Source organism: Hemitrygon akajei, chromosome 26, assembly GCF_048418815.1.
Source record: "Hemitrygon akajei chromosome 26, sHemAka1.3, whole genome shotgun sequence".
NCBI lineage: Eukaryota > Metazoa > Chordata > Chondrichthyes > Myliobatiformes > Dasyatidae > Hemitrygon > Hemitrygon akajei.
In genome coordinates this window covers 29396415-29424088 of record NC_133149.1, presented here as the reverse complement: position 1 = coordinate 29424088, position 27674 = coordinate 29396415, and the positions used below count along the sequence as shown (strand labels likewise).

At 43.9% G+C, this 27674-nt stretch overlaps 1 protein-coding gene across 3 annotated transcripts in view; it reads right to left on the bottom strand.

Moving 5' to 3' along the window:
- Positions 1 to 783: 783 nt before the first annotated feature.
- LOC140716682 (uncharacterized) overlaps positions 784 to 27674 on the bottom strand; it is a 77923-nt gene continuing 51032 nt past the window's right edge. The window contains exons 10-11 of one of the 3 annotated variants that reach the window (XR_012096349.1): positions 24821 to 24889; positions 784 to 853 (exon numbers count right to left, since the gene is read on the bottom strand). The gene's annotated coding sequence lies outside the window, so the exon portion shown is untranslated. Of the gene's footprint in view, positions 854 to 11253; positions 11332 to 16582; positions 17722 to 24820; positions 24890 to 27674 lie in introns of those variants that run through there. The other 2 variants (XR_012096350.1, XR_012096348.1) reach the window with 2 other exon arrangements.

Genomic DNA, 27674 nt, shown 5'->3' with positions numbered 1-27674 from the left:
TCCTGTTCTTGCAACCAAAGTGGATAACCTCACATTTATCCATATTAAATTGCATCTGCCATGAATTTGCCCACTCACCTAACCTATCCAAGTCACCCTGCATCCTCTGAGCATCCTCCTCACAGCTAACACCGCCGCCCTGCTTCATGTCATCCGCAAACTTGGAGATGCTGCATTTAATTCCCTCGTCTAAATCATTACTATATATTGTAAACAACTGGGGTCCCAGCACTGAGCCTTGCAGTACCCCACTAGTCACTGCCTGCCATTCTGAAAAGATAACGTTTACTCTCACTCTTTGCTTCCTGATTTCCCACATGCTGCAGGATAAACAAACCACAGGGCCAATCTCAGCTGCCATGACCTACCCAATACTTGCGTCAACTTTTGAAACTTTCTCCTTTGAAAGGAGCTTACCCGGCCTTACCTCGCTTGGAATGAAGCTCGTCCGCCGCCTCTTCTCGTCGAAGCCTCTCGAGTCAAAGCCTCAAATCTCCACTCCTTCACTGGCCCACTCCTTCACTGGCCGCTTTCCACAGGCCGCTCCGCTTGAGCTACCCCTCTATCTATTTGTTTGAGCTTTTCAAACTGCTTGGTCACCTGACCTCGATTGCCCAATCAGCTGCTTTCTGTTGAGTCTGAGCTATTCAAATCTGGATTGCATAGTCCAACTGCCAAAACTGCCAGAATCTCTCGAGTCCATGCTTTCCACGCTTTCTCCGAAGCATTCGGGCTCTCACGGCCAGACTATGTAGTCCTGTGTAGGTCTGTAGTCTAGTGTAGCTTCCTCTGTGTTGGTTTTGTTTACATAGTTCAGTCTTGTTCTTGTACTGTGTCATGTAACACCATGGTCCTGAAAAACATTGTCTCATATTTACTATGTACTGTACCAGCAGTTATGGTCGAAATGACAATAAAAGTGACTTGACTTGACTTTGAAGAGGAGGTCATGGACTGACATGCTAGAACAAGATTAGGGATAGGAAATGGAATAGTTGGTCACCAGGAAATTCCGCTTTTTGGAGATGGAGCTGAGGTGCTCGACAAAGCATGAACTCAGATACAAGAATGCAACAACTGAATTGAAGATTATACATGATAAGTTATTGCAAAGATTAATTGCTTAATTATTGTGGGCTTATAACAAAAGTGTAATTAAGCACTATGCATAATTTACAAATGCCATTTCCTTTGAGGGCTAAACCACAATCTGATAAGGATCACTGAGTTTACTTGCCCCTATAAAAATGCTGTAAACTTTGCAAACACAAAAGGTTCTGCAGTTGCTAGAAATCCAGAGCAACACACAAAATGCTGGAGGAAGTCAATAGGTCATGCAGAATGTATGGAGAAGAATAAACAGTCAACATTTTGGGCCGAGACATTTCATTAGGAATGGAAAGAAAGGGGGAAGCCAGAATAAGAAGCTGAGGGAAGGGAAAGGAGTCAAAGCTGGCAAGTGATAGATGACATCAGGTGAGGTGGAAGATGTGTGGGTGATAGTATGGGGATAAAATTAGAAGCTGAGTGTGGATAGGTGGAAGAGAGAAAGGGCTGAAGAAGAAAGTGTGTGAATCATGGAAGAAAGGGAAAGAGGGGCACAGAGGAAGGTGATGGGCAGGTGAGGAGAAGAGAAGGGGTAAAAGTGGAGACAGAATGAGGAATGGAAAAAGAGGATAAAAAAATGGGAAAATGGACTGAACTGGATTTTCCATTTGCTTCCTAATCAGCTGGACAGTCTGCTTTCTTCTCTCGGTAAAACATCGATAATGTTAGCGCAAGTGAAATTATAGAACACCCTCCCCTCCCCCACCCATCAATATCAATATAATTTTGAAAGAAAGAACTTAGTAGCTTTCATGATTTGAGAATTTTCTAAAGCACGTTTGAAGAGTTTTAAATGAAGGAAATTGGCAGTGCTGTGAAATATCAACCATTATATTACTGAATAATGGAATAGACACAAAGGGCCAAATGTTTTATAGCTGGTTTATTTCTAATGTGCCTATAAAACAGCCAATGTGACATCAATGCAGTCCTAAAAATTGATCATGAGACACTTGTGCCCAAAATGCCTAGTTTTTGCATTGTTAATAGAGGGTTGGGTATTGGTTAGAATATAAGTTTCAATCTCTGTAGAACCTTGTGATCTCAACATGGTTGGTGCAGTACTGATTTTCTACCCTTATGTCTTCTCTCTCTTTTCATGCCAGTGAGAATATAATTGTAAAAGTATGAAAATCACTTACAGTGGAATGCAAAAGTTTGGTCACCCCGGTCAAAATTTCTGTTACTGTGAATAGCTAAGTGAGTAAAAGATGACCTGATTTCCAAAAGGCATAAAGTTAAAGATGACACATTTCTTTAACATTTTAAGCAAGATTACTTTTTTTATTTCCATTGTTTCATACCCACAGTTTAAACACAGGACAGTGGGATGCTGGAATGGTCTTGTGAGTGGGATAATGTAATTGTTTCATGGCTGTGGGGTGATGTTATGCCACGTGATGGCATGTTCCAAACGGTATTTAAACCAAGCCACGGTTTGTGATGCAGTTCTCATTTATTATTTTTGTGCAACGTTGTTGTTGTTGGCCAGAGGTGTGGAGGCTCTATCGGTCTTGTTTGTTGCACGTTTATTTTTCCCTTGCAGTCCAGTATCGGAGAGTGAAGGCATTACCGGAGTTATCAGAATTCAAAGGATTGGATAAAGTTAATGTCGTTCAGCATCTTAGGAATGATCGACCTTTTTTTTTGACTTGTTCAGGAATTGTGGCATGCATATTTATCACTTTAAGTCTGTGCTCGGATGAGAACTCGTTAAGAACAGTTTTTAAGTTTGAATGTTTGTGTCACCTAACTGTTAACTTCCGGTTAAGTTGGTCGTGTGTTTACTTTTGTAAGTTTGAGCAAAGGTTAATAAATCCTGGGATTTGTTTTAAACCCTGTCTCAGCTTCACATTCATTGCTGCTGCATTCGTAACACCATCTTTTACAGTTTCAAAAATAACAAAAAAGGAAAAGGGCCCGAAGCAAAAGTTTGGACACCCTGCATGGTCAGTACTTGGAAACACCCCCTGTGGCAAGTATCACAGCTTGTAAACACTTTCTGTAGCCAGCTAAGAGTCTTTCATTTCTTGTTTGGGGGATTTTCACTCATTCTTTTTTGCAAAAGGTTTCTAGTTCTGTGAGATTCTTGGGCTGTCTTGCATGCACTGCTCTTTTGAGGTCTATCCACAGATTTTCAATGATGTTTAGGTTGGAGGACCGTGAGGGTGTGGTGAACTACATATACCTGTCTGGACACATCCCCCCGCTGACTGCTCCTGTGGCTCCTCCCACAGACCCCGGTACAAAGGCGATTGAGGCCTGAGCCCGGCCCTCAGTCTCCAGGATGTAGTATGGTGGTCAACTACTGCTTGTTCTTTCTTCCAGTCAATAAAAGCCGATATCTCGCCTTCACGTCTCAGAGAGAGTTATTGATGGTGCATCAATTTTATTGACTGGAAGTTTTAAAACATGGAAAGCATTTTACGTCCAGAAAAATTGGATTTGGACCCCCAAGCCCCTGAAGCAGCTCTTGACTTTGAACTCTGGCTTGCATGCTTCCAATCATACTTGGAGTGCAACAGTTAGTGCAACTGAACCCGCTGTTATGCACAGAATTCTCCTCTCGAGGGTCACCCTGAAAGTTTACTCACTTATCAGGGACCTGTTGACCTACCAAGGGGCACTGGACGCCCTCAAAAGACAGTACCTATGGCCGGTGAACACCGTCTACGCAAGACATCGCTTAGCTACGCGACGACAGTGGCCTGCAGAGTCGAGCGCTGAGTTTCTCCGAGCCCTACAGACACTCGTGCGAACTTGCAACTGCAAATCTCTCACGGCGGAACAGCATGCGGAGCTCCTCATACGATACGCCTTTGTTACAGGGATCAGGTCAGTGTACGTGCGCCAGCGGCTGCTGGAAAATGCCAATCTTACCTTATGCTCGGCGATCGAGACGGCTGACACGCTGGAGGCTGCTCTGCACAACGCTGACGCTGTCCAGCCGCGCGATCCCCCGCCGGTTCCGTGGACAGCTCAGACCCCGCTGCCGCCAGTTCCCGCGAGCGAATTCGCCAACGCCGCTGCCAGTCGCGATTCCACGAACTCCCCGAAACCTCCCACAGCTGATGCCAGTCGCAAGCCCGCACAGTGTTACTTCTGCGGACTCGAAAAGCACCCCCGAAAACGCTGCCCGGCCCGAGAAGTGACCTGCTCCAGCTGCGGGAAGAAGGGCCATTTCGCCAAGGTCTGTAAGTCTAAACCACGAGCGGGGTCGGGCAGCACTGCGTGTGAGGCATGGGGGCCGCCATCTTGAATGCCCGGATGTGGGTGGCCATCTTTGTCGTCGCCAACATGCCCCGCCCTCTAACCACCGGTGCTTACTGGACACCAAGACTTCAGTTCAACTCTGGCCTCCGTAACCCTCGACCAAAACGCCCCACACCAGCTTGCAAGGTCAATGATGGACATCCTGGTGGAGGGGCACAGGACTAGCTGCCTGTTTGACATGGGCAGCACTGAGAGTTTTATTGACCCGGACACAGTGCAACGCTGCAGACTCGTGACACGGCCGGTAAGCCAGAGGGTCACCATGGCTTCTGGGTCGCATCCCACAGACATCCGGGTGGGTTGTGTAGCGACATTGGTGGTGCAGGGCACAGAATATCGGGACTTTGCGCTACTGGTCATGCCTCAACTGTGCGCACCTGTGCTATTGGGGCTGGACTTCCAGAGCCACCTCGAAAGTGTGACTATGGCATATGATGGGCCCCTCCCACCACTCACTGTCAGGAATCCTCAGTTTTGTGGGACTTCGCCATATACCCCGCTACTGACCACACACACACACACCGAACCACACATCCCACCCAGCACCATGCCGACAGCTGCGCTACTGACACCACTTGCAGCCTCTCCACCCTCAAGGTCCCTCCCCCACCGCTGTTCACCAACCTGACCCCCGACTGTAAACCTGTGGCAACTAAAAGCAGGAGGTACAGCGCGGGGGACAGGGCCTTCATTCAGTCAGAGGTGCAGCGGCTGCTCAGGGAGGGGATCATTGAGCCAAGCACAAGCCCTTGGAGGGCCCAGGTGGTTGTTGTTCGGACCGGGCAGAAAAATAGGATGGTCGTGGACTATAGCCAGACTATCAATAGGTTCACGCAGCTTGACGCGTACCCCCTACCCCGCATCGCGGATATGGTCAACCAGATAGCTCAGTACAAGGTGTACTCGACCATAGATCTGAAATCCGCTTATCATCAGCTCCCCATCCGCCCAGAGGACTGCCCCTACACCGCCTTCGAGGCGGGCGGCAGGCTCTATCACTTCCTGCGCGTCCCATTTGGTGTCACAAATGGTGTCTCGGTCTTCCAGAGGGAAATGGACCGGATGGTGGACCAGTGCCAACTGAAGGCCACATTTCCCTATCTGGATAACATCACCATCTGTGGTCATGACTGGCCGGATCACAACGCCAATCTCCAACGATTTTTCCAAGTGGCCGAAGCCCTGAACCTTACCTATAACAGGAACAAGTGTGTGTCTGGAACCACCGGACTTGCTATCCTTGGGTATGTTGTGGAAAACGGGGTCATTGGCCCTGATCCCGATCGTATGCGCCCCCTGTATGAACTCCCTCTTCCCACCACCCTCAAAGCCCTCAGACTGTGCCTGGGCTTCTTTTCCTATTACGCCCAATGGGTCCCCCATTACGCAGACAAGGCCCGCCCCCTGGTCAAGTCTACCGCATTTCCCCTCTCTGCTGAGGCCTGCGCGGCCTTCAGCTGCATTAAAGGGGACATTATCAAAGCAACGATGCATGCAGTGGATGAGACCATTCCCTTCCAAGTAGAGAGTGACGCCTCCGATTTCGCGCTGGCTGCTACCCTCAATCAGGCAGGCAGGCCAGTAGCATTCTTCTCTCGTACCCTTCAAGGCTCTGAATTTCGGCACTCCGCGGTGGAGAAAGAAGCCCAGGCCATAGTGGAAGCTATTAGGCACTGGAGGCACTATCTCGCCGGCAAAAGGTTCACCTTGCTGACCGACCAGCGCTCAGTTGCGTTCATGTTCAGCAACCAACAGCGGGGCAAAATCAAAAATGATAAAATTCTGCGGTGGAGAATAGAACTCTCCACCTACAACTATGACATCCTGTACCGGCCTGGAAAGCTCAATGAGCCCCCTGATGTCCTATCCCAGGGAGCATGTGCCAGCACACAGCTCGATCAGCTATACACCCTCCATGCACATCTTTGCCATCCGGGGGTCACCCGATTTTACCATTTCGTGAAAGCCCGGAACCTGCCTTACTCCCTTGAGGACATCAGGACGATGACCAGGGACTGCCAAGTCTGCGCTGAGTGCAAACTGCACTTCTACCGTCCTGAAAAGGCGCAACTTATCAAGGCCACCCGCCCCTTTGAGCGACTGAGTGTTGACTTTAAGGGCCCCCTTCCCTCCACCGACCGCAATGTCTACTTTCTCAACATTATTGACGAGTACTCGCGATTCCCCTTTGCCATCCCCTGCCCCGACACCACTACCACGTCCGTCATAAAAGCCCTGCGCCAGCTCTTCACTCTGTTCGGATATCCCTGCTATATCCACGGTGATAGAGGGTCCTCCTTTATGAGTGACGAGCTGCGCCAGTGCCCTTAAGTCAAAAGGGTTGCCGGTCTCTCGATGGCAGGAGGTCCTCCTTGAGACGCCCCACTCTATCTGCTCCCTGTTATGTACGTCCACCAATGCCACCCCTCACGAGCGCCTATTCTCTTTTCCCAGGAAGTCTGCCACTGGGACCACCCTACCAGCGTGGCTGATGTCCCCAGGGCCAGTGTTGCTCCGGAAACATGTGAGGAGCAATAAATACTCCCCGCTGGTCGAGAGGGTTCACCTACTACATGCGAACCCCCAGTATGCCTACGTGGTCTTGCCTGATGGGCGGGAGGACACGGTCTCCGTCCGCGACCTGGCGCCCGCAGGAGCAGCAGACCACTACCCCGAACACTCCACGGTAACTATGAACCCTGTACCCGAGGTGACACCGCGCACACTGAGCCCTACACAGACTCCTCACAACACTCCTATACCGGGCATCTCGTACGCGCATATACCAGGTGCCTCGCACACGCATGAGGGATCACTGACGCCTAGTGGGCTGACACCTCCAGTTAGGCCGGAACCAGCACAACCACCGTCTCCGGTGCAATCACCACCGGCACCTGTGGAATCACAGCCGGCGCTACGTAGATCGCAGCGACAGATTCGACCACCTGATAGACTTAACCTGTAAATATACTTGTAAGAAACTTAGCCCTATGGGGACTCTCTTTTAAAACAAAGGGGGGGGGGGGGTGAATGTGGTGAACTACATATACCTGTCTGGACACGCCCCCTGCTGACTGCTCCTGTGGCCCCTCCCACTGACCGTGGCTCCTCCCACAGACCCCGGTATAAAGGCAATTGAGGCCTGAGCCCAGCCCTCAGTCTCCAGGATGTAGTATGGTGGTCAATTGCTGCTTGTTCTTTCTTCCAGTCAATAAAAGCCGATATCTCGCCTTCACGTCTCAGAGAGAGTTATTGATGGTGCATCAGAGGGCCATGGCAAAACCTTCAGCTTGCACCTTTTGAGGTCGTCCATTGTGGATTTTGAAGTGTGTTTAGGATCATTATCCTATTGTAGAAGCCATTCCCTTTTCAGCTTCAACTTTTTTACAGATGGTGTGATGTTTGCTTACAGAATTTGCTGGTAGTTAATTGAATTCATTCTTCCCTCTACCAGTGAAATGTTCCCTGTGCCACTGGCTGCAACACAAGCCCAAAGCATGATCGATCCACCCCCATGCCTAACAGTTGGAGAGGTGTTTCTTTCATGAAATTCCGGAACCTTTCTTCTCCAAACATACCTTTGCTCATTGTGGCCAAAAAGTTATATTTTAACTTCATCAGTCCACAGGATTTGTTTCCAAAATGCATCAGGCTTGTTTATATGTTCCTTTGCAAACTTTTGACACTGAATTTTGGGGTGAGGATGCAGGAAATGTTTTCTTCTGATGACTCTTCCAGGAAGGTCATATTTGTGCAGGTGTCGGTGCACAGTAGAACAGTGAATCACCACTCCAGAGTCTGCTAGATCTTCTTGAAGGTCTTTTGCAGTCAAACGGGGATTTTGATTTGCTTTTCTAGCAATCCTATGAGCAGTTCTCTCGGAAAGTTTTCTTGGTCTTCCAGACCTCAACTTGACCTCCACCGTTCCTGTTAACTGCCATTTCTTAATTACATTACAAACTGAGGAAACGGCTACCTGAAAACATTTTGCTGTTTTCTTATAGCCTTCTCCTGCTTTGTGGACATCATTTATTTTAATTTTTAGAGTGCTAGGCAGCTGCTGATTGTTGGGACAAGGTTTGAGGAGTCAGGGTATTTATAAAGCTTTGAAATTTGCATCACCTGGCCTTTCCTAACGATGACTGTGAACAAGCTAATTAAGGTCTGAGACCTTGGAAAAAGTTATCTGAGAGCTCAAATCTCTTGGGGTGCCCAAACTTTTGCATGGTGCTCCTTTCCGTTTTTTTCACACTAAAATTGTACAAAACAAAAATAATGCACTAATCTTGCTTAAATTGTTGAAAAGAATGTTTCATCTTTAGCTTTATGACTTTTGGAGATCAGTTCATCTTCTACTCACTTAAGTATTCACAGGAACAGAAATTTTGACCAGGGGTTCCCAAACTTTTGCATACCACTGTATATACATGATTCCATGGGTTTCCTTTTGAGCGGTTACCTTACTGAGTTTTAAGGATTTTCTAGGCAAATTACGTAAAGTAATATCCACATAAGGTGAGAAATATACAGACCTATTGCAACCTCAAATCTTCATTGGTTTCTGGCTTCACATTTTCAGGAGGAGTTTTGCATTTCCAAAGAGATCAGAAATTCTGGTGTTGACATTAGAAACAAGGTTCCCGCCACGTGTGAAAAATCACAGACAAGCCATGGTGAGAGCTTTTACTGGGTGTCAGGTTTCTCTTCCTTTCTTGACAGTGCCAGGCAAGATTATGATGAGGTTCTGCCTGTTTCTCAGTAATTCAAACTATCTGCACTCTTCAGCTATCGGACAAGAATGGAACTCAATTTACAGAGGCTTAATTCCTTATGGAATTAAGTGGTGCTGCAAGAACGCAGTTGTTTCACAACTCTAGCCAACTTGACGAAGGGAGGAGGTAGATACAATTACAGCTTTTGGGCAGCTACAGGTGAGAGGGGAAAGATTTCAAAGGGATCCAAAGGACAACTTCTTCATGTAGAGGGCAGTATGTGTATGGAATGAGCTGCCAGAAGAAGTGGTTGAGGTAGGTACAACAACAATATTTTAAAGGCACTAAGACAAGTGCATGGAGAGACAAGGTTCAGAGGAATATGGTCCAAACACAGGCAAATAGAAATAGCATTAATAGGCCCCTTGATCAGAGTTGTGAAGAAGACCTGTTTCCATTCTTGTATAACTGCATGAAATGACCAATCCAATGTATGTTCTCCTGGTGTAGGTTTCCTCCCATATTCCAAAGGAGTACATGTTGGTAGATTTATTGGTATCTGTAAATTACCCCCAGTGCAGGAGGTTGTGGGAAAATCAGGGGATGTTAATGTTTAATGTGAGTGAACAGATTGCAAGGAAAGTAAGTGAGGTGTCAGAATGATGGGATTACTCTGAGGGCCCATATAGAGTCAATGGGCCAAATGGCTTCTTCTATGCCATACAAAAATGTGAGTATAAGATATACAGTATATACTGCATTCTCACAAGGAATAGAATCAAGAAACATAGCAGAATCTGGGCAACAGACCTGTTCTATACAAAGAAGAGTACCCAATTATGCAACTGGACCATCAGGCAGTTCTGCAGAGCACACCTGATGCACCATCAATAACTCACTCTGAGACGTAAGAAGCGAGATATCGGCTTTTATTGACTGGAAGAATGAACAAAACTACATCCTGGAGAATGAGGCCGGGCTCAGGCCTCAATCGCCTTTATACAGGGGTCTGTGGGAGCAGCCACAGGAGCGGTCAGCAGGGGTCTGTGGGAGGAGCCACAGGAGCAGTCCAGACAGGTATATGTAGTTCACCACAACACCGCAGGCTGGAAAAGACCTGAGCTACCTGATACACTAATTACAGATTTATAATTCAGTGCAATCACTTCAGCAGAAAAAGACTTTTAATTCTAGGCATTGTTATCTGGTCAAGTTGCAATTCATAATGCCGTTACATGTGCTTCGAGTTAACCACCATTTCCTGCTGTGTGCCATTGTACCACATCCTGTGTTCCGGATTACACATTGCTTATCTACTTCACCACAGTATGCTCATTTACAGCTGGTGCAGAAAAATGAGGGGATTAGAGTTTCATTGAGCTGATTTCATATTTTACACTAAAAAGTAGTTCTGCATTATGTGGGCAAGCCTGGCTGAATTTCAAACCTACTAAATTATAAATGACTTATTTCTGATGGATAGTGTCCAGTCTATACTGACACTCAGCTAGATCATAGTCAACCTACTCCTTCGTAACATTCATCACCTTTGTTCTATACTTATTGGTTCCTCACCGATCAATTTTCAGTCCGTGCCAATTCAAATGGTTCACTGTGAGATTTTCAGATTTTCCTTGCTCAGTAAACAAAATGTTATTGTTTTTTCTCTAACAATCCTTAATCTGAGCTGAGATCATTCACTTTAATGAGATCAATCTCCTGCAGCTCCATTTATGGTGATGAAAATGTGTTCAAGTAATAAAGAAAAGATAACATCGAATATAAACTTCTTCCTTGATGAGGGAACTTTTAAAGAACATGCTCAGGGGCACTAATCAGACTAGTTTCCAAAATATTCTCTGAAAGGTCAGAAAATCTGACGAAAATTTAATGCCTGACATTTGAACACTCACTGGAAGAAAAATGAATCATAAAAAAAACGATTAAATGTAGTTTCAGTAAAGATACTGATCTAGTCATCAGGCTGAAAATGATCTGCATCAAAGAATCAAGTAGGGCAGAAAGAGAATATATGATGGACACATTTATGCCGATGTTAAACTGGCTCTGTCAGCAACAAAGATCAAAAGCAAGTAGGGTGCAAATAGAGCTTATTTTGCAAAATAAGGTTCTCTTTGTTTCATGTAAAACAGTAAGTTTTCCAGCCACTAGAAAAGAACTTTAATGTAAAGAGCAACACGCACAAAATGTTGGAGGAACTCGGCAGGTTGGGCAGCATCTATGAAGAGAAATAAACAGTCAACATTTCTGTTACTTATATTGTAAAGTTGTTTTTAAAAAAAGTTGTTTGTGACTCTTGCAAATTCTTTTGACATTCTCTACTAAAAATGTCATTATATCAATAAACAATAATAAAAAGGCAAGTGTTAGGAAGCGAAATTTGAGCTCTGACAACTTACACACACAAAATACTGGGGGTACTCAGCATGTCAGGCAGCAGCTATAGAGAGATTAAAGAGCTGATATTTCAGGCCTTCATCCAGACTGGAAACAAAGCAGCTAAGAAGCCAGAATAAAAAAGTGGGGAGGGTGGGAGGGGAGGGAGTACAAGCTAGAACGTGATAGGTGACAAGTCAGAATGGGAGTAGGGATTGGAATTAAAATGGTTGGCCACAGGGAAATCCTGCTTGCTATGGATGGAGCGAAGGTGCCAACCTTCCCTGTTACCTTTCACCTTCCCCTCTGCCTACCTTCTTATTCTGGCTTCTCACCCCTTCCTTTCCAGTCCTGATGAAGGATCTCGGCCTGAAACATCAGCTCTTTATTGCTCTCCATGCATGCATGCATGTTCCTCCAACATTTTATGTGTGTTACTCTGGATTTCTAGCATCTGAAATATCTCTTAGGTTTCTGTCATTTTATCAATTTGTATGCTATTACTTAGCAGCAGTATCTGAGCACAGGTAGTTATTTTCAGGCATATCATTATGTTGTGAAGCTCCTATTCACCACCAGCTCTTCTCACCTTGCTACTAAACACTTACACTATTTTTTTGGTCTCCAGTACTGAAAAAGCAGAAATTTCTTCTAACAAAATATTGGGGAAACAGTTGCCATTGTCATTGGTCCTTACCATAAACCATAAACAATGTTTCGTAGGCATTCCACTTGAACCATAGACCTGAACTGAATTAGATCATTTGTAACTTTGCAGTTATATGTGCAGCGTTGCAGAAATCAATTATTTCCACCTCAATATGATGCCAAGGAAATTGAGAGGTGACATGATAGAGGAATATAAAGTTATAACAGGCATAGCTAGAGTAGATAGCCCCACCCCCACCTCTTTCCTTCACCATTCCCCCACTCCTGTTTCCCTCTCTCACCTTATCTCCTTACCTGCTTATCATCTCCCTCTGGTGCACTTCCCCCTTCCCTTTCTTTCACTTGCGGGCTGCCTCCAGCACAGCTCAGACTGTGTTGGCCGTTAATGCAAAAGACATATTTCACCGTATGTTTCAATGTTGGATGTACAAATGACAAATTAAGCTAATCTCTTTAATCTTTAAACTACGCTTCTGTCATCTTCACATTTGATTTACACATTCTTAATTGGCCTCCTTATTTAAATGTCCACATTGTTGTCTGAGATTTTACTCACTACGTCTTAACCTGCAGCAAGAACCATTGTCCTATGACCTTTGTGGTCACTGATTTACTTATTCTCTTGGTTTGGATCCTTAATTTCAACATTTTCATTCTACTTTTCAATTTTGTCTACAGTTTGGCCTTAAAATCAATCCCTAAACTCTAAACCCCTACAAGATATCTGCAGTAATCCAGTAATTGTGGTGAAGTACCTTTGTGGTAGCAATCAATGTTTTGTCATCATAATGGAAAAGTTTAAAAATGAAATAAGAGTTAAGGTTACAAACTGGGTGACAGCACTTAGTTGTGACATACATTAATAGAGAAGTGGGACTCATTCTTGAAAGTGATGCAAAGAATTCAGGGCAAATATGTTCCCACGAGATTCTGTGCAATCTGGTCAGTGAGATAGCATAAAAAGTGAAGTTAAAATACTAAGAATTCAAAATTCAAGACTTCCAAAATTCACAGAGAGTACAAAAAAAATGTAGGGTGAAGCTAGAAGGGAAGTCATAAAACCAGAAAAACAGACAAGAAAATGCTGTTAAATAAAGTAAAAAAAAATCCAAAAGTGTTTTATAATTATAAAATTCTAGTAAAAAATTATATGTGTGTTATAATACATGACAGGTGTAAGGTACTTAAGGAAAGAGTAGGGGCCTTTTGGGGAAGGCAAACGTTAATCTTTGTGAGGTTGCTGGGTGAATTTGTTAATTAATTCTTTGTGGTCAGGGAATATTGTGGAGTTAAAATTTTGGATAGAATAGATTAATAAGAGAGGAAGTGTTCAGAGGTATAGCATTTTTGAAAGCAGATACATTTTCATAAGGTCATAAGACATTGGAACATAATTAAGCCAATCAGACCATCGAGTCTGCTCTGCCATTCCATCATGGCTGATTTCAAAGTTGAAAGTAGATTTATTATCACATCAAAGTACATATATGTCACCATATACAGTCCTGAGATTCACTTTCTTATGGGCAATCACAGTAAATACAATAACTATCAATGAAAGACCACAACCAACAAGGCAGACAACAAAAGTCAACAAACTGTGCAAGTACAGAAGAAACAAAATTATTATTATTATTAATAATAATAATAATAACAACAACAACAACAATAATAATAATAATAAAAAATAGGCAATAAATATCAAGAACCTGTGATAAAGAGTTCATAAAAGTGAGTTCCTAAGTTGCAGGAACAGTTCAGTGATGGGGTAAGTGAAGTTGAGTGAAGTTACACCCACTGGTTCAAGAGCCTGATAGTTGAGGGGTAATAACTGTTTCTGAACCTGGTGGTGTGTTTATTATCCCTCTCAATCCCATTCCCCTGCCTGCTCTCCATAATCTTTCACACTCTGGTTAATCAAGAAACTATCAACCTCTGCCTTAAAGATATCCAGTGACCTGGCCTGCACTGCTGTCTGTGGCAATGAATTCAACAGATTCACCACCCTCTGGCTAAAGAAATTTTTCATCACCTCTGATCTAAATGGATGTCCCTCTATTCTGAGGCTGTGCCCTCTGGTCCTAGACTCCCCCACGACAGGAAACATTTTCTTCAAATCCACTCTATCTAGGTCTTTCAATATTCCCCCAATTCTAAACTCCAGTGAGTTCAGGCCCAGAGACATCCAATGCTCCTCTTATATTAACCCTTTCATTCCCAGAATAACTCTCGTGACCCTCCTCTGCATCCTCTCCAATGCCAGCACATCTTTTCTTAAATAAGGGGACAAAAACTGCTCACAATACTCCAAGTGTGGTCTGATAAATGTCTTATAAAGCCTTAGCAGTATATCCTTGCTTTTGTATTCTAGTCCTCTCAAAGTAAGTGCTAGCTATGCATTTGTCTTCCTTACTGCCAACTCAACCTGCAATCTTTAAGGAATCTAGCATGAAGACTTCCAAGACCCTTTGTACAACTGACTTTTGACTTTTCTCCACATTTAAAAAAGAGTCTATGCCTTTATTCTTCTACAAAAGTGCATGGCCATGTGCTTCTCAACATTATATTCTCTCTGCCACTTCTTTGCCCATTCTTCCAATCTGTCTAAGTCCTTCCACAGACACAGTGCTTCCTCAACACTAACTGCACCTCCATCTACTTTTGTATCATCGGCAAACTTGGCCACAAAGTCGTCAATTCCATCCTCCAATTCATTGACATAAAATGAGAAAAGGAGTGGTTCCAACATCCTGCCCTGCATGACACACTAGTCACTGGCAGCCAACCAGAAAAAGGCCCCCTTATTGCCATTCTTTTCCTCCTGTTAGTCAACCAATCTTCTATCCATGCCAGCCCCTTTCCTGTAACACCATGGGTGTTACACCAGCTCTTTTTAAGCACCCTCATAGTGCAGCACCTTGACAAAGACCTTCTGAAATCCAAATAAGCAACATCCACTGTCTTTTGTTTGTCTATCCTGCTTGTTATTTCCTCGAAGAATTCTAATAGATTTGTCAGGAATTATTTCCCCTGAAGGAAACCTTGCTGACTTGGCCTATTTTGTCATGTGCCTCCAAGTGCCCAAAACATTATCCTTAATACTGGACACCAACATCTTTCCAACCATTGAAGTCAGGCTATCTGGTCTATAATTTCCTTCCTTCTGCCTCCCTCCCTTCTCAAAGAATGGAGTGACATTTGCAATTTTCCAGTTCTTCGGAACCATTCCAGAATCTAGGGATTTTGACTAATGCCTCCACAATCTCTTCAGCGACCTCTTTTAGAACCCTGAGGTGTAGTCCATCTCGTCTAGGTGACTTATCTAGCTTCAGACTTTTCAGCTTCTCAAGCAAATTCTCCTTAGTAATAACAACAACACTTACTTCTGCTCCCTGACACTCCCGCATTTCTGCCATTCTGCCAATGTCTTCCACAGTGAAGACTATGATGCAAAATAAGTTCGTCTGCCATTTCTTTGTCCCCAATTACTACCTCTCCAGCATCATTTTCCAGTGGTCTGATATTCACTCTCACATCACTTTTACTCATTATATGTCTGAAAAAAACTTTTTCTACCTTTTATATTATTGGTTAGCTTAACTTCATAGTTCAACCGTTCTTACTTTATGGATTTTTCATTTGCCTCTGTTGGTTTTTGGAAGCTATCCTCTACCTTCCCACTAAGTTTTGCTGTATTATATGCCCTTGTTACGTTTTGTAATTCCACAACATAAAACAAATCAAAAGCAAAACACAGAGCCAGGGATAACGTGATTCTCCTTCGGTTTACTTTAAGTAAGGTGTGCACATATGACATGGTCATGTTATGATGTATGTCATTTACTTACTTCTTATAGATACCCCATAATGAATTATGTAATGAACAGAAATGCTTAATTAAACAATATACTTACAACATTACTCAAATATTACTGAAATATTAAATACACAACACTCCTCCTTGCTTAGCTATAAACTCCAACTCAATGTAGAATGCATCTCAACTATATACACAGTATACTACATAATACAATTACTATATAGAAATATCTACAGCATAGTAAATTTTAAATTGTTCCATTCTGGCCTAGAGATATAATTGCTGCAGAGCAATTTCTCATTCTAGTGGGGTAATGTATTTCCTGACAAGAGGGAATCACTCTGCTTGGCAGGTGAGACTTGTGGTGATGAAACAATCTCAGGTTCTTGGGCCTCCTCTGTGGTGGTTATGGGAGTTGACTCTGGGACCTAGGAAGTGATTCTGACAGCTCTGGGCACTTTTATTTAATAATTCACATTACTCTCCTCAAATATTCGATGTGTCATGCCCAGATGATATCAGGTGCAATCTCCACCATGCAGGAGAGTCATCTTTCCAAGTACCCACTTTTGATCACCTCTGTAGTCCCTTAACAGGACTGCTTTTCCAGGAGTGAAACACTGAGCCTCCTTGCCGGAGGAGCCCTCAATTTATCTCAGCTGTTTGCCCTGCATACTCATTCTGAGATTGGATTTGAGGACATCCAAGCGTGAGTACCAGGGACAACCGAGGAACAGCATAGCCGGTGAGTTGTTGGTTGTGGAGTGTGCAGCATGGGATATGCAAGGAGGAAAGTGGTGAGCTTCTGATTCAGTGTCCGTGTAGTGTGTTCTGTTGACTTTGCTCGCAATACTTTCTTTAGACCCTGGACAAATCTTTCTGGCATGTGTAGCTGGGTGATACAGTGCAGATGTAATATGTCTTATTCCATTCATTTTCAAGAATAACTGAAACTGTTCTGCAGCAAACTGTGGTCCATTGTCACTGACTTAGTGTTCTGGAACAACAGTCCTTGAGAAGAGGCTTCTCAGCTCATCAACAGTGTGTGAGACGGTAGTGGAGGCTATTGGGAACACCTCAGGCCTGCATCCTTTACTACCAAGAAATTTGTGCCCATGAATGGTCTGGCAAAAACCACATGAATCCTTTGCCAGGGCAATACAGGCCATTCCCAGGGATGGAGAGGCACTGCTCTTGGCATCTTCTGTATGTATGGGTGTCCCGAACAGTACATGGCAAGTGGTGCGATCTGCTAATATATCCCAGGCCACCAGACAAAGCTTGGGCCAACACTTTCATTTTGACCACGCCTAGGTGACTGGCATGTAGCTCTTCCAACACATTAGCTCAGCTTGGATGGTACAACAACCGCAACCCCTATCAAGGGCAAGTTTATCCTAGCTTTGGCTAGCTTTGGTAAAAATGGGGAAAATAGATTTTCTCCTGCACATTCCAGGCATTCTGGGTTGCCATGTAGGCCTGAGACAGTGTGAGGTCTTTTCTGGTTTCCATTTGGATCATTTCTGCCAAAATAGGGAGATTTCGATTTGCATAATGGATAATAAATCAAGAGGAGTGTCCTCTTTTGTAAATTCTTCAGTTATTTCCATTTCCAAGGGTAAACAGGACAATCCATCAGCATTTCCAGGATTAGTTGTCCTCTTGAATTTGATCTTGTAATTGAGTCCTCCAAGAAACAGCCCATCTCTGCATTCGTGCTACTGCTGTTAGCAGAACACCCTTCTGTGGGTTGAAAAAGGATACACTAGTGATTGATGATCTGTGACGAGGGTAAACTCTCTCCCGCGTGAGTACTGGTTGAAATATTTTACACCCTAACTCAGACACAAGGCCTCTCTGTCAACCTGTGCATCAGTTTTCTCTGCAGTGGTAAGGGAATGTGATGCAAGGGCTGTGGGGCATTCACTTCTATCACTCATAACATGTGACATGACAGCACTTATACCATAAGGGGAGGCATCACATGCAAGCTTCACGGGACGATGTGGACCATAATGTGTCAGTACAATGTCTGATGTCACCATTTCCTTTACCTTTTTGCAAGGCACCCCACACTGCCATTTCCATTGCCATTGCCATTTCTCCGAGTAATTTATAGTAGTGAGTTAAAGGAGTGGAGCACAGTTGTCAGGTTACCTGATATAGTAATTGACAAATCCTAAAAGGACCACAACTGCGACACATCATTTGGCCTTCGGATATCCACCACTGCTTGAATTTTCACAGCACCACCTGTGTAAAACTTGCTGAATTCCACAAAGTCCACTTTGCTGAAGTGTTTTCCTTCAGAAAGGTTTGCAAAGATATCCTCTATCCTGGGCAGAGGGCATTGATCTACTTTCAATACTGGGTTGATGGTGACCTTAAAATCATCACAGATCCTGACAGACCCATTCTTCTTGGCTACTGGGACCACTGGCAATGCCCATAGGCACCACTCAACCTTGGAATAAAATCCTTCAGCCTCTGTGTGATCTTGCTCACTGGCTACTCTATCACAGATGATGTAACGAACTGGACAGGCATTATAAAGCTAGGGTTTGGCATTTTCATTTAAAATTATTTTACTCTTGATATGTTTGAGTTTTCCAATTCCATCCTTGAACACAGCTATGGCATCATCCAGTACGTTTCGTAATTTGCCCTTAGTTGACTCTATTGCAGTGGATGGGTCAACAATCAAGCTGCAGTTGTCACAGCCAGTCATGCCTCCACAATGCTGGCCCTTCTGTTTTTACCACATACAAGCCCAATATGGCTTGATGGTTGTGTAATTCACTGTTACAAATATCATTCCCACAAGAGTTATCTTTTCTTAGGTCTTAGTTGGATATCAGCAGGCTTCAGAGAAGCTTAGAAAATCTACAGCACAATACAGGCCCTTCGGCCCACAATGCTGTGCCAAACATGTGCTTACTTAGAAATTACCTAAGGTTACCCAAAGCCCTCTATTTTTCTAAGCTCCATGTACCTATCTAAAAGTCTCTTAAAAGACCCTATCGTATCCGCCTCCACCACCGCTGCTGGCAGCCCATTCCATGCACTCACCACTCTCTGAGTAAAAAACTTAACCCTGAGATCTACTCTGTACCTACTTCCAAGCACCTTAAAACTGTGCCTCCTCATGTTAGCCACTTCAGCCCTGGGAATACGCCTCTGACTATCCACACAATCAATGCCTCTCATCATCTTATATACCTCTATCAGGTCACCTCTCATCCTATGTCACTCCAAGGAGAAAAGGCCAAGTTCACTCAACCTGTTGTTCCATTGAGCTTCCATTGTGTGCTGCATCTGCGAGGCTGAGTTGGGCAGCGCCTTGGAAGTCGATAGCAGGGGTATTCCCTTCTGCCACCGGTGTGGGATGGTGAGTCTGTCGGGACCCTGGGGACTTGTGGAAACTGTGGTGATTTCTTTTGAACTTACAGTCCTTTAACATCCTGGACTATTTTTACTGTGCCCATATTCTGGTTTTTTTTTTATCAATTATGCTATTGTTTGCACTGTTGTAACTATATGTTGGAATTATGTGGTTTTGTGCAGGTCTTGTAGCTTTAGTTTTTGGTCTTGTTTTGTCTGGTGGATTTGGAGCTCCTTTCCAGGGAACACGCTAGACTGTAGCGCGATATTAATACGCAGCAGCCTCTCCGGACTCTGGATTGGGGATTGTCAAACGTTACGTGGATTTTCTGGTGTAGTCTGTTTTGTCATATGCTTTTGTGATATCATTCTGGGGGAACGTTGTCTCATTTTTTAACTGCATTGCATTTGTGGTTTCTAAATGACAATAAACTGAATCTGAATCTGTTCTCATAAGGCATGTTCCCTAATCCAGGCAACATCCTTGTAAATCTCCTCTGCACCCTTTCTATAGTTTCCACATCCTTCCTGTAGTCAGGTGACCAGAACTGCACACTGTACTCCAAGTGGGGCCTGACCAGGGTCCTATATATCTGTAATATTTCCTCTTGGCTCTTAAACTGAATCCCAAGGTTGATGAAGACCAATGCACCATATGCCTTCTTAACCACAGAGTCAACCTGTGCAACAGCTTTGAGCGTCCTATGGACTCCGACCCCAAGATCCCTCTGATCCTCCACACTGCCAAGAGTCTTTGCATTAATACTATATCCTGCCATCATAGTTGACCTACCAAAATGAACCTCTTCACAATTATCTGGGTTGAATTCCATCTGTCACTTCTCGGCCCAGTTTTACATCCTATCGATGTCCCGCTGTAACCTCTGACAGCCCTCCACACTATCCACAACACCCCCAACCTTTGTGTCATCAGCAAATTTACCAACCTATCCCTCCACTTCCTCATCCAGGTCATTTATAAAAATCATGAAGAGAAGGGGTCCCAGAACAGCTCCCTGAGGCACACCTCTGGTCACCGACCTCCATGCAGAATATGACCCATCTACAACTACCCTTTGCCTTCTGTGGGCAAGCCAATTCTGGATCCACAAAGCAAGGTCCCCTTGGATCTCATGCCTCCTTGCTTTCTCAATAAGCCTTGGATGGGGTACTTTATCAAATGCCTTGTTGAAATCCATATACATATACTAAATCTACTGTTCTACTTTCATCAACATGTTTAGTTACATCCTCAAAAAATTCAATCAGGCTCGTAAAGCACCACCTTCCTTTCACAAAGCCATGCTGACTATTCCTAATCATATTATGCCTCTCCAAATGTTCATAAATCCTGCCTCTCAGGATCTTCTCGATCAACTTACCAACCACTGAAGTAAGACTCACTGGTCTATAATTTCCTGGGCTATCTCTACTCCCTTTCTTGTATAAGGGAACAACAACTGCAACCCACCAATCCTCGGGAACCTCTCCCGTCCCCATTGATGATGCAAAGATCATCGCCAGAGGATCAGCAATCTCCTTCCTCGCCTCCCACAGTAGCCTAGGGTATATCTCGTCCGGTCCCAGTGACCTATCCAATTGATGCTTTCCAAGAGCTTCAGCACATCCTCTTTTTTAATGTCTATATACTTAAGCTTCATTCCCCTGTAAGTCAACCCTACAATCGCCAAGGTCCTTTTCCATAGTGAATACTGAAGCAAAGTATTCATTAAATACTGCCGCTATCTCCTCTGTTTCCATACACTCTTTTCCATTGTCACACTTGATTGGTCCTATTCTCTCACATCTTATCCTCTTGCTCTTCACATACTTGTGGAATGCCTTGGGGTTTTCATTAATCCTGCCCACCAAGGCCTCATGGCCCCTTCTGTCTCTCATAATTTCATTTGTGAGCTCCTTCCTGCTAGCCTTATAATCTTCTAGATCTCTATCATTACCTACTTTTTTGAACCTTTCGTAAGCTTTTCTTTTCTTCTTGACTAGATTTTCAACAGCCTTTGTACACCACAGTTCCTGTACCCTACCATCCTTTCCCTGTCTCATTGAATTGTACCTATGCAGAACGCCATGCAAATATCCCCTGAACATTTGCCACCTTTCTGCCATACTTTTCCCTGAGAACATATGTTCCCAATTTTTGCCTCCAAGTTCCTGCCTGATAGCTTTATATTTTCCCTTATTCCAATTAAACACTTTCCTAACTTGTCTGTTCCTATCCCTCTCCAATGCTATGGTAAAGGAGATAGAATTATGATCACTACCTCCAGAATGCTCTCCCACTGAGAGATCTGACACCTGACCAGGTTCATTTCCCAATAACAGATCAAGTACAGTCTCTCCTCTTGTAGGCTTATCTACATACTGTGACAAGAAACCTTCCTGAACACACCTAACAAACTCCACCCCATCTAAACCCCTTGCTCTAGGGAGATGCCAATCAATACTTGGGAAATTAAAATCTCCCACCACAACAACCCTGTTATTATTACACCTTTCCAGAATCTTTCTCCCTATCTGCTCTTCAATGTCCCTGTTACTATTGGGTCGTCTATAACAAACACCCAGTAGAGTTATTGACCCCTTCCTATTCCTAATGTCCACGCACAGAGACTCCATAGACAACCCCTCCATGACTTCCTCCTTTTCTGCAGCTGTGACACTATCTCTGATCAACAGTGCCATGCCCCCACCTCTTTTGCCTCCCTCCCTGTCCTTTCTGAAACATCTAAAGCCTGGCACTTGAAGTAGCCATTCCTGCCCCTGAGCCATCCAAGCTTCTGTAATGGCCACAACATCATAGCTCCAAGTACTGATCCATACTCTAAGCTCATCTGCTTTGTTCATGATGCTTCTTGCATTAAAATAGACACATCTCAAACCATTGGTCTGAGCGAGTCCCTTCTCTATCATCTGCTTATCCTCCCTCTTGCACTGTCTGCAAGCTTTCTCTATTTGTGAGCCAACAGCCCCTTCCTCTGTCTCTTTGGTTTGGTTCCCACCCCCCAGCAATTCTAGTTTAAACTCTCCCCAGTAGCCTTAGCAAACCTCCCTGCCAAGATATTGGCCCCCCCTCGGATTCAAGTGCAACACGTCCTTTTTGTACAGGTCATACCTGCCCCAGAGGAAGTCCTAATGATCCACAAATCTGAATCCCTGCCCCCGCTCCAATCCCTCAGCCACGCATTTATCCTCCACCTCATTCTATTCCTGTACTCACTGTCACGTGGCACAGGCAGTAATCCTGAGATTACTACCTTTGAGGTCCTGCTGCCAACTTCCTTCCTCACTCCCTGTAGTCTGTTTTCAGGACTTCCTCCCTTTTCCTACCTCTGTCGTCGGTACCAATATGAACCACGACCTCTGACTGTTCATCTTCCCACTTCAGGATATAGTGGACATGATCAGAAATATTTAGACAGGCACAAATTAATCATGAAATGTCCTCGTCTATTTGTTAAAAGAAGGTCATGTCTGAATGTACATTCTGAGGAAGCAGATGAGAAGGTCAATGAGGACAATATATTTTATATATGCAAAGTAGATTTGAGCAGGGCCATTGACAAAGTCACACTTGGCAGGTTAGTCACAATACTAAAAACACATGGAATCTAAAAGATAATTGGATCCAGGACAGTAACAGGAAGATAGGGCAGCTTTGGCAGCTTTCTTTAAAAACACAAAGTGGGATCCTAGGTCTTGTTACTTCCTTTTTGTCATATATATAGATTAGTGAATATGAAACTGTGGCAGAGCTTTTGTCCAGAATCCAGCAGATGTTGGCCTGGAAGTCCATGATTCCCAAAGCTGGTGTTGGCCTAGATTGGTGTTAAAATCTTCTAGCCTACCACTACTTATTGTGCCTTCCTCATTAGGAAGTAGGTTAAACCAGGTTAAAGATGGCACAATCACAGTTGTCTCCATTCAAAGAAGGGGTGAGGAGGCAGAGAGGAAATTAGCTATCGGGAGAAGAAGTAGATTTTTAAAAAAAAATTCATTTGTTCATTATCTTCAATAATTTTAGTGCTTATACCATATTGAATGCTATCAATCAGTACTCTATTTTGCATACTCTTTTGTCTTCCATTTCTGGATGTTTGTGACTATAAAACAGGGGTTCTCAACCTCTTTATATGTCGTGGAGCCTTACCATTAACTGAGGGGTCAGTGGACCCCAGATTGGGCACTCCTCATTTAAAAACATTCAGAGAATCAGTAAATTTGACTGCTCATTTTATGGTTGTTGGTTCAGGCTACAAGATAGATATGTGTCAAATACAAAGTCAAATTTATTATCATATGTACACATATGCACAGGTGTAATGAAAAACTTACTTGCAGCAGTATCAGTGGCACATAGTATCAGATAATCATCGTTCACAAGAAAAACATCAATTAAACATCAGTTATAAATAACTTTTATAAGACAGATCACAGTTAGAAGAAAAAGTAGTCCATTGTAGTGCAAAGTGGTCATAGTGTTGCTACACTGAGGGAGTGATTAGGATTGTGCAAGTTGTTTCAAAAACCAATTGGCTGAAGAGAAGTAGTTGTTCAAGGACTTGGTGAGTGTTGGACTTTGGACTTCTCTTCTTCCTACTATATGTTAGCTAGGCGAAGATGGAATTGCTCGGATGGGTGGTATTTGATGATAGATGTTCCTGGGGGGAGATGTACTGGAATGAGTACACTACTCTCTACAGATTCTTGCATTCATGTACATTTGAATACCCTACCAATGATACAGCCACACAGGATACTTTCAAAACTACATTTGTAAAGGTTTGTTAGAGTGCTTGGTGACAATCTGATCTTCCTTAACATTCTAAGAAAGTAAAGAGGCTGCCGCACATTCCTTATGATTGCATCTATGTCACGTTTGCCCTCCTTCATCTTCATGAAAAGAAAAATCAGCTCTTAAGTTTTACTGACACTGAGCAAGAAGTGTTTGTAGTGTCACCACTCAGCCAGATGCCCTTTCTCATTCCTGAACATTGACCCATCACCATCTGTGATTTGTCGAACAACTGTGGTGTCATTGGCAAATTTATATATTTCACTGGAGCTGTGCTTAACTACACAATCATGTATGTATGGGGAGGAGAGCAGGGGACTAACCATGCTGCCTTGAGGAGAACCTGCATTGATGGTCAGTGAGGAGGAGATGTTGTTACCAACCATTACTAACTGGGGTCTGTCAATGAGGAGGTTAAGGATCCAGTTGCAGAGGGAGGTACAGAGGCTGAGGTCTTGAAGCTTGATGATGAATTCGGATGGATTGATTGTGCTGAATGCTGAGATGTATCCAACAAACAGTCAAATGGGAAAGGAAGGGTGCAGTTGGTAACAGAGGGGATGAGCAGAGACAAATAACTGCAGATTGCAGAATCTGATAATGTGAAATGTGAAAAAGAACTAAGTAAGTGTTCTTTAAGTGACTTACCACAAGTACAATGTATCAAGTGGCTTCCTTCTGCTCTGTACTTTCAGAGAGTTATAAGACATGGGACATCTTGGGATTACAGAAAAAGGGGATTAAGCATTAACAAGTCTTCGAAAAAAACAGCTTAAGTTCAAAGTTTAAAGCACATTTATTATTAAAGTAAATATATGTCATCATATTCAAACTTGAGATTCATTTTCCTGTGGGCGTACTCAATAAATCCAATAACCATAATAGAAACCATAATGAAAGACCGCACCAACAGAAAGACAACATACTGTGCAAATACAAAAAGAAAGAAAAAATGGAATTAATATGTAAAGAAGTAAATAGATAGATAAATAAATAAGCAATAAGTATCAAGAACATGAGATGAAGAGTCCTAAAATGTGAGTCCATAGGTTGTGGGAACAGTTCAGTGAGAGGGAAGAGAAGTTGTCCCCTTTGGTTCAAGAGGCTGATGGTTGAGGGTTAGTAACTGTGGTGAACTACATATACCTGTCTGGACACGCCCCTCTGCTGACTGCTCCTGTGGCTCCTCCCACAGACCCCGGTATAAAGGTGATTGGAGGCACTGCTCCTCCCTCCATCTCCAGGATGTTGTGTGGTGGTCTCTTGCTGCTAATCGTGGTCTCTTGCAGCTAATAAAAGCCTGTCGTTCGCCTCCCATCTCCAAGAGTTATTGATGGTGCATCAGTAACTGTTATCGAACTTGGTGGAGTAAGTCCTGAGGCTCCTGTCCATTCAAATCAGTTTGAAACTGAAACAGCAGTTATATAAGTGAACTATTCTGTGCACAGAGCACAGGCCACAAACCCACAGGAAAAGGCAAGTTTCTCAAGAGATGTGGCTTGTAAAGTGGCATGATCATGAGGTGTTCGCATATGTATCAGACACTGGGCTTATTGTTAATTGCCCTGCCTCAAAACAGACACCATCTAAGATATTTTGTCACTTATTTTGCTGGCTTCTCTTATTGCTGGTTGGGTTAAGACCTGCCCATACAAACATTAACAATGATGTAAAAGGGAATCAAAGAGGAAGGGAGATGAAGTGGAAGTCATTTTATATCAAGTGTACTTGCAGGAGAAAACGAAGGATCAGGAGTCACATGGCGTATAAATTGTAGAGCTAGAGAAAGAAAGACATGAATAACGAGAGTAGAACAGTGCACACATAGAGCTAGACAGACTGGAGGATCAGCTGGAACAGAGTGAGAGAGAGAGAGGGGGGAGAGAGAGAGGGAGAGAGGGAGAGAGAGAGAGAGAGGGGGGAGAGAGAGAGGGAGAGAGGGAGAGAGAGAGAGAGAGAAAGAAAGAAAGAAAAATGCAGAACAATTACAACAACTCAGACCAGGGAAGACCAAGAGGGAAATAAGACAAGGACCTGTGGATAGGTCGATAGCAGGCATCCATGGGAATGGCTGAAGAGGCAGGTGGTGGGGAAGTGCTGGACTGCAAGTGGGTAAATACCTACAAAGAGGAGAGGTTGTATTGAGCACTGTCTGTCAGAATGGCACACACAGCGACCAAGCATTGAAGGCTCAGAACCCTAACAACCCCATTCACACTCATCACCGCCATTCACAACACCATCACCCCTGATATTATCTGATGATGGCTGGTTCTTCACTTGCGAAGATCAGGAGGGAAGAAGAGTCTTCAAGAGCGACAGCACGATTGTTGGTGACCGTAGCGGGCAATTCTGGATCTGCAGACTCTGGAGCAGTAGGGAGACTTCCCGTGCTATCTAACACATGTCGTTTCGCCCCCTTCTCCGTCATTGTAGGATCTTTCTTCCCACCTGTGCTGCACAGGTTTATAGCGAGGATCGGTGCACGCAGACCGATTCCACTCTTGAGGCTGGGGGACGTTCCACAATGGCACAGCAAGCTGCGGCAACCAGAAGGGTATGGGTTGAGTTTTGGGGATTTCCTTCTCCTAGACAGAGTACCTGGCAAGGCTAACGAGTCCCACCTACCCGGGTTTGGAATTGGAGTTGTCCTTCTCCTAGGCTGACTGCCAACCAAGGCTGATGAGCCCAGCCTGCCCACCCAGTTATACTGCTGGATGCTCGGTCGTGCCTTGACATAGAAAACTCAGTGGGAAAATGGTCACCATGGGCACAGTAGTGTAGAAGAAGCCATATCAGAAACCATATCATATGGCAAGCCAAACAGAGATTCTGCAGCGATCACTATACTTGGAAAGGAGAGACTATGTGAGACGCTTCACCTTCCTTAAATGAACAAGACTCACCCATCTACAGTTAAATTAATCACAGGTATGGTTTAATTTGTTGATATCCTGTCATCTATTCTTGTTCTCCAGGAGAAAATAGAACATAGGGTAGTACAGCACAGGAGCAGACATTGTTGTGCCAAACCAATTAAATTATTAGTCGATGCTGGAAAGATTTCAGCTTGTTTCAATGTTGAGTCGGGTACACCCTCAGTAGCAGCTGAATTAAGCTTACACATCTTCAGTTTAATTCTAAATTACCTCCCTTTTAAGAAAGATGTTCACTTTCAGTATTTTTACTTGTACATTGAAAGGCAGGTCATGAGTGGTTAAAGTTCAATTAAATAGTATGTTTGGGGACAGGTCTGCTAGACAGCCCAAAAGCTCAACGTACTGATGCAATCACAAAGGAGGCACACCAGTGGCTATACATTATTTGCAGATTAAGATTTATTATGATACCAAAGACGAGCAAATTTCTGCAAATGTATGGTAGCGAGTATGCTGGCTGGCTGCATCATCGCCTGGTATGGAGGCTCCAATGGACAGGATCAAAAGAGGCTGTAGAAGGTTGTTGACGCAGCCAGCTCCACCATGGGCAAAAGCCTCCCCAC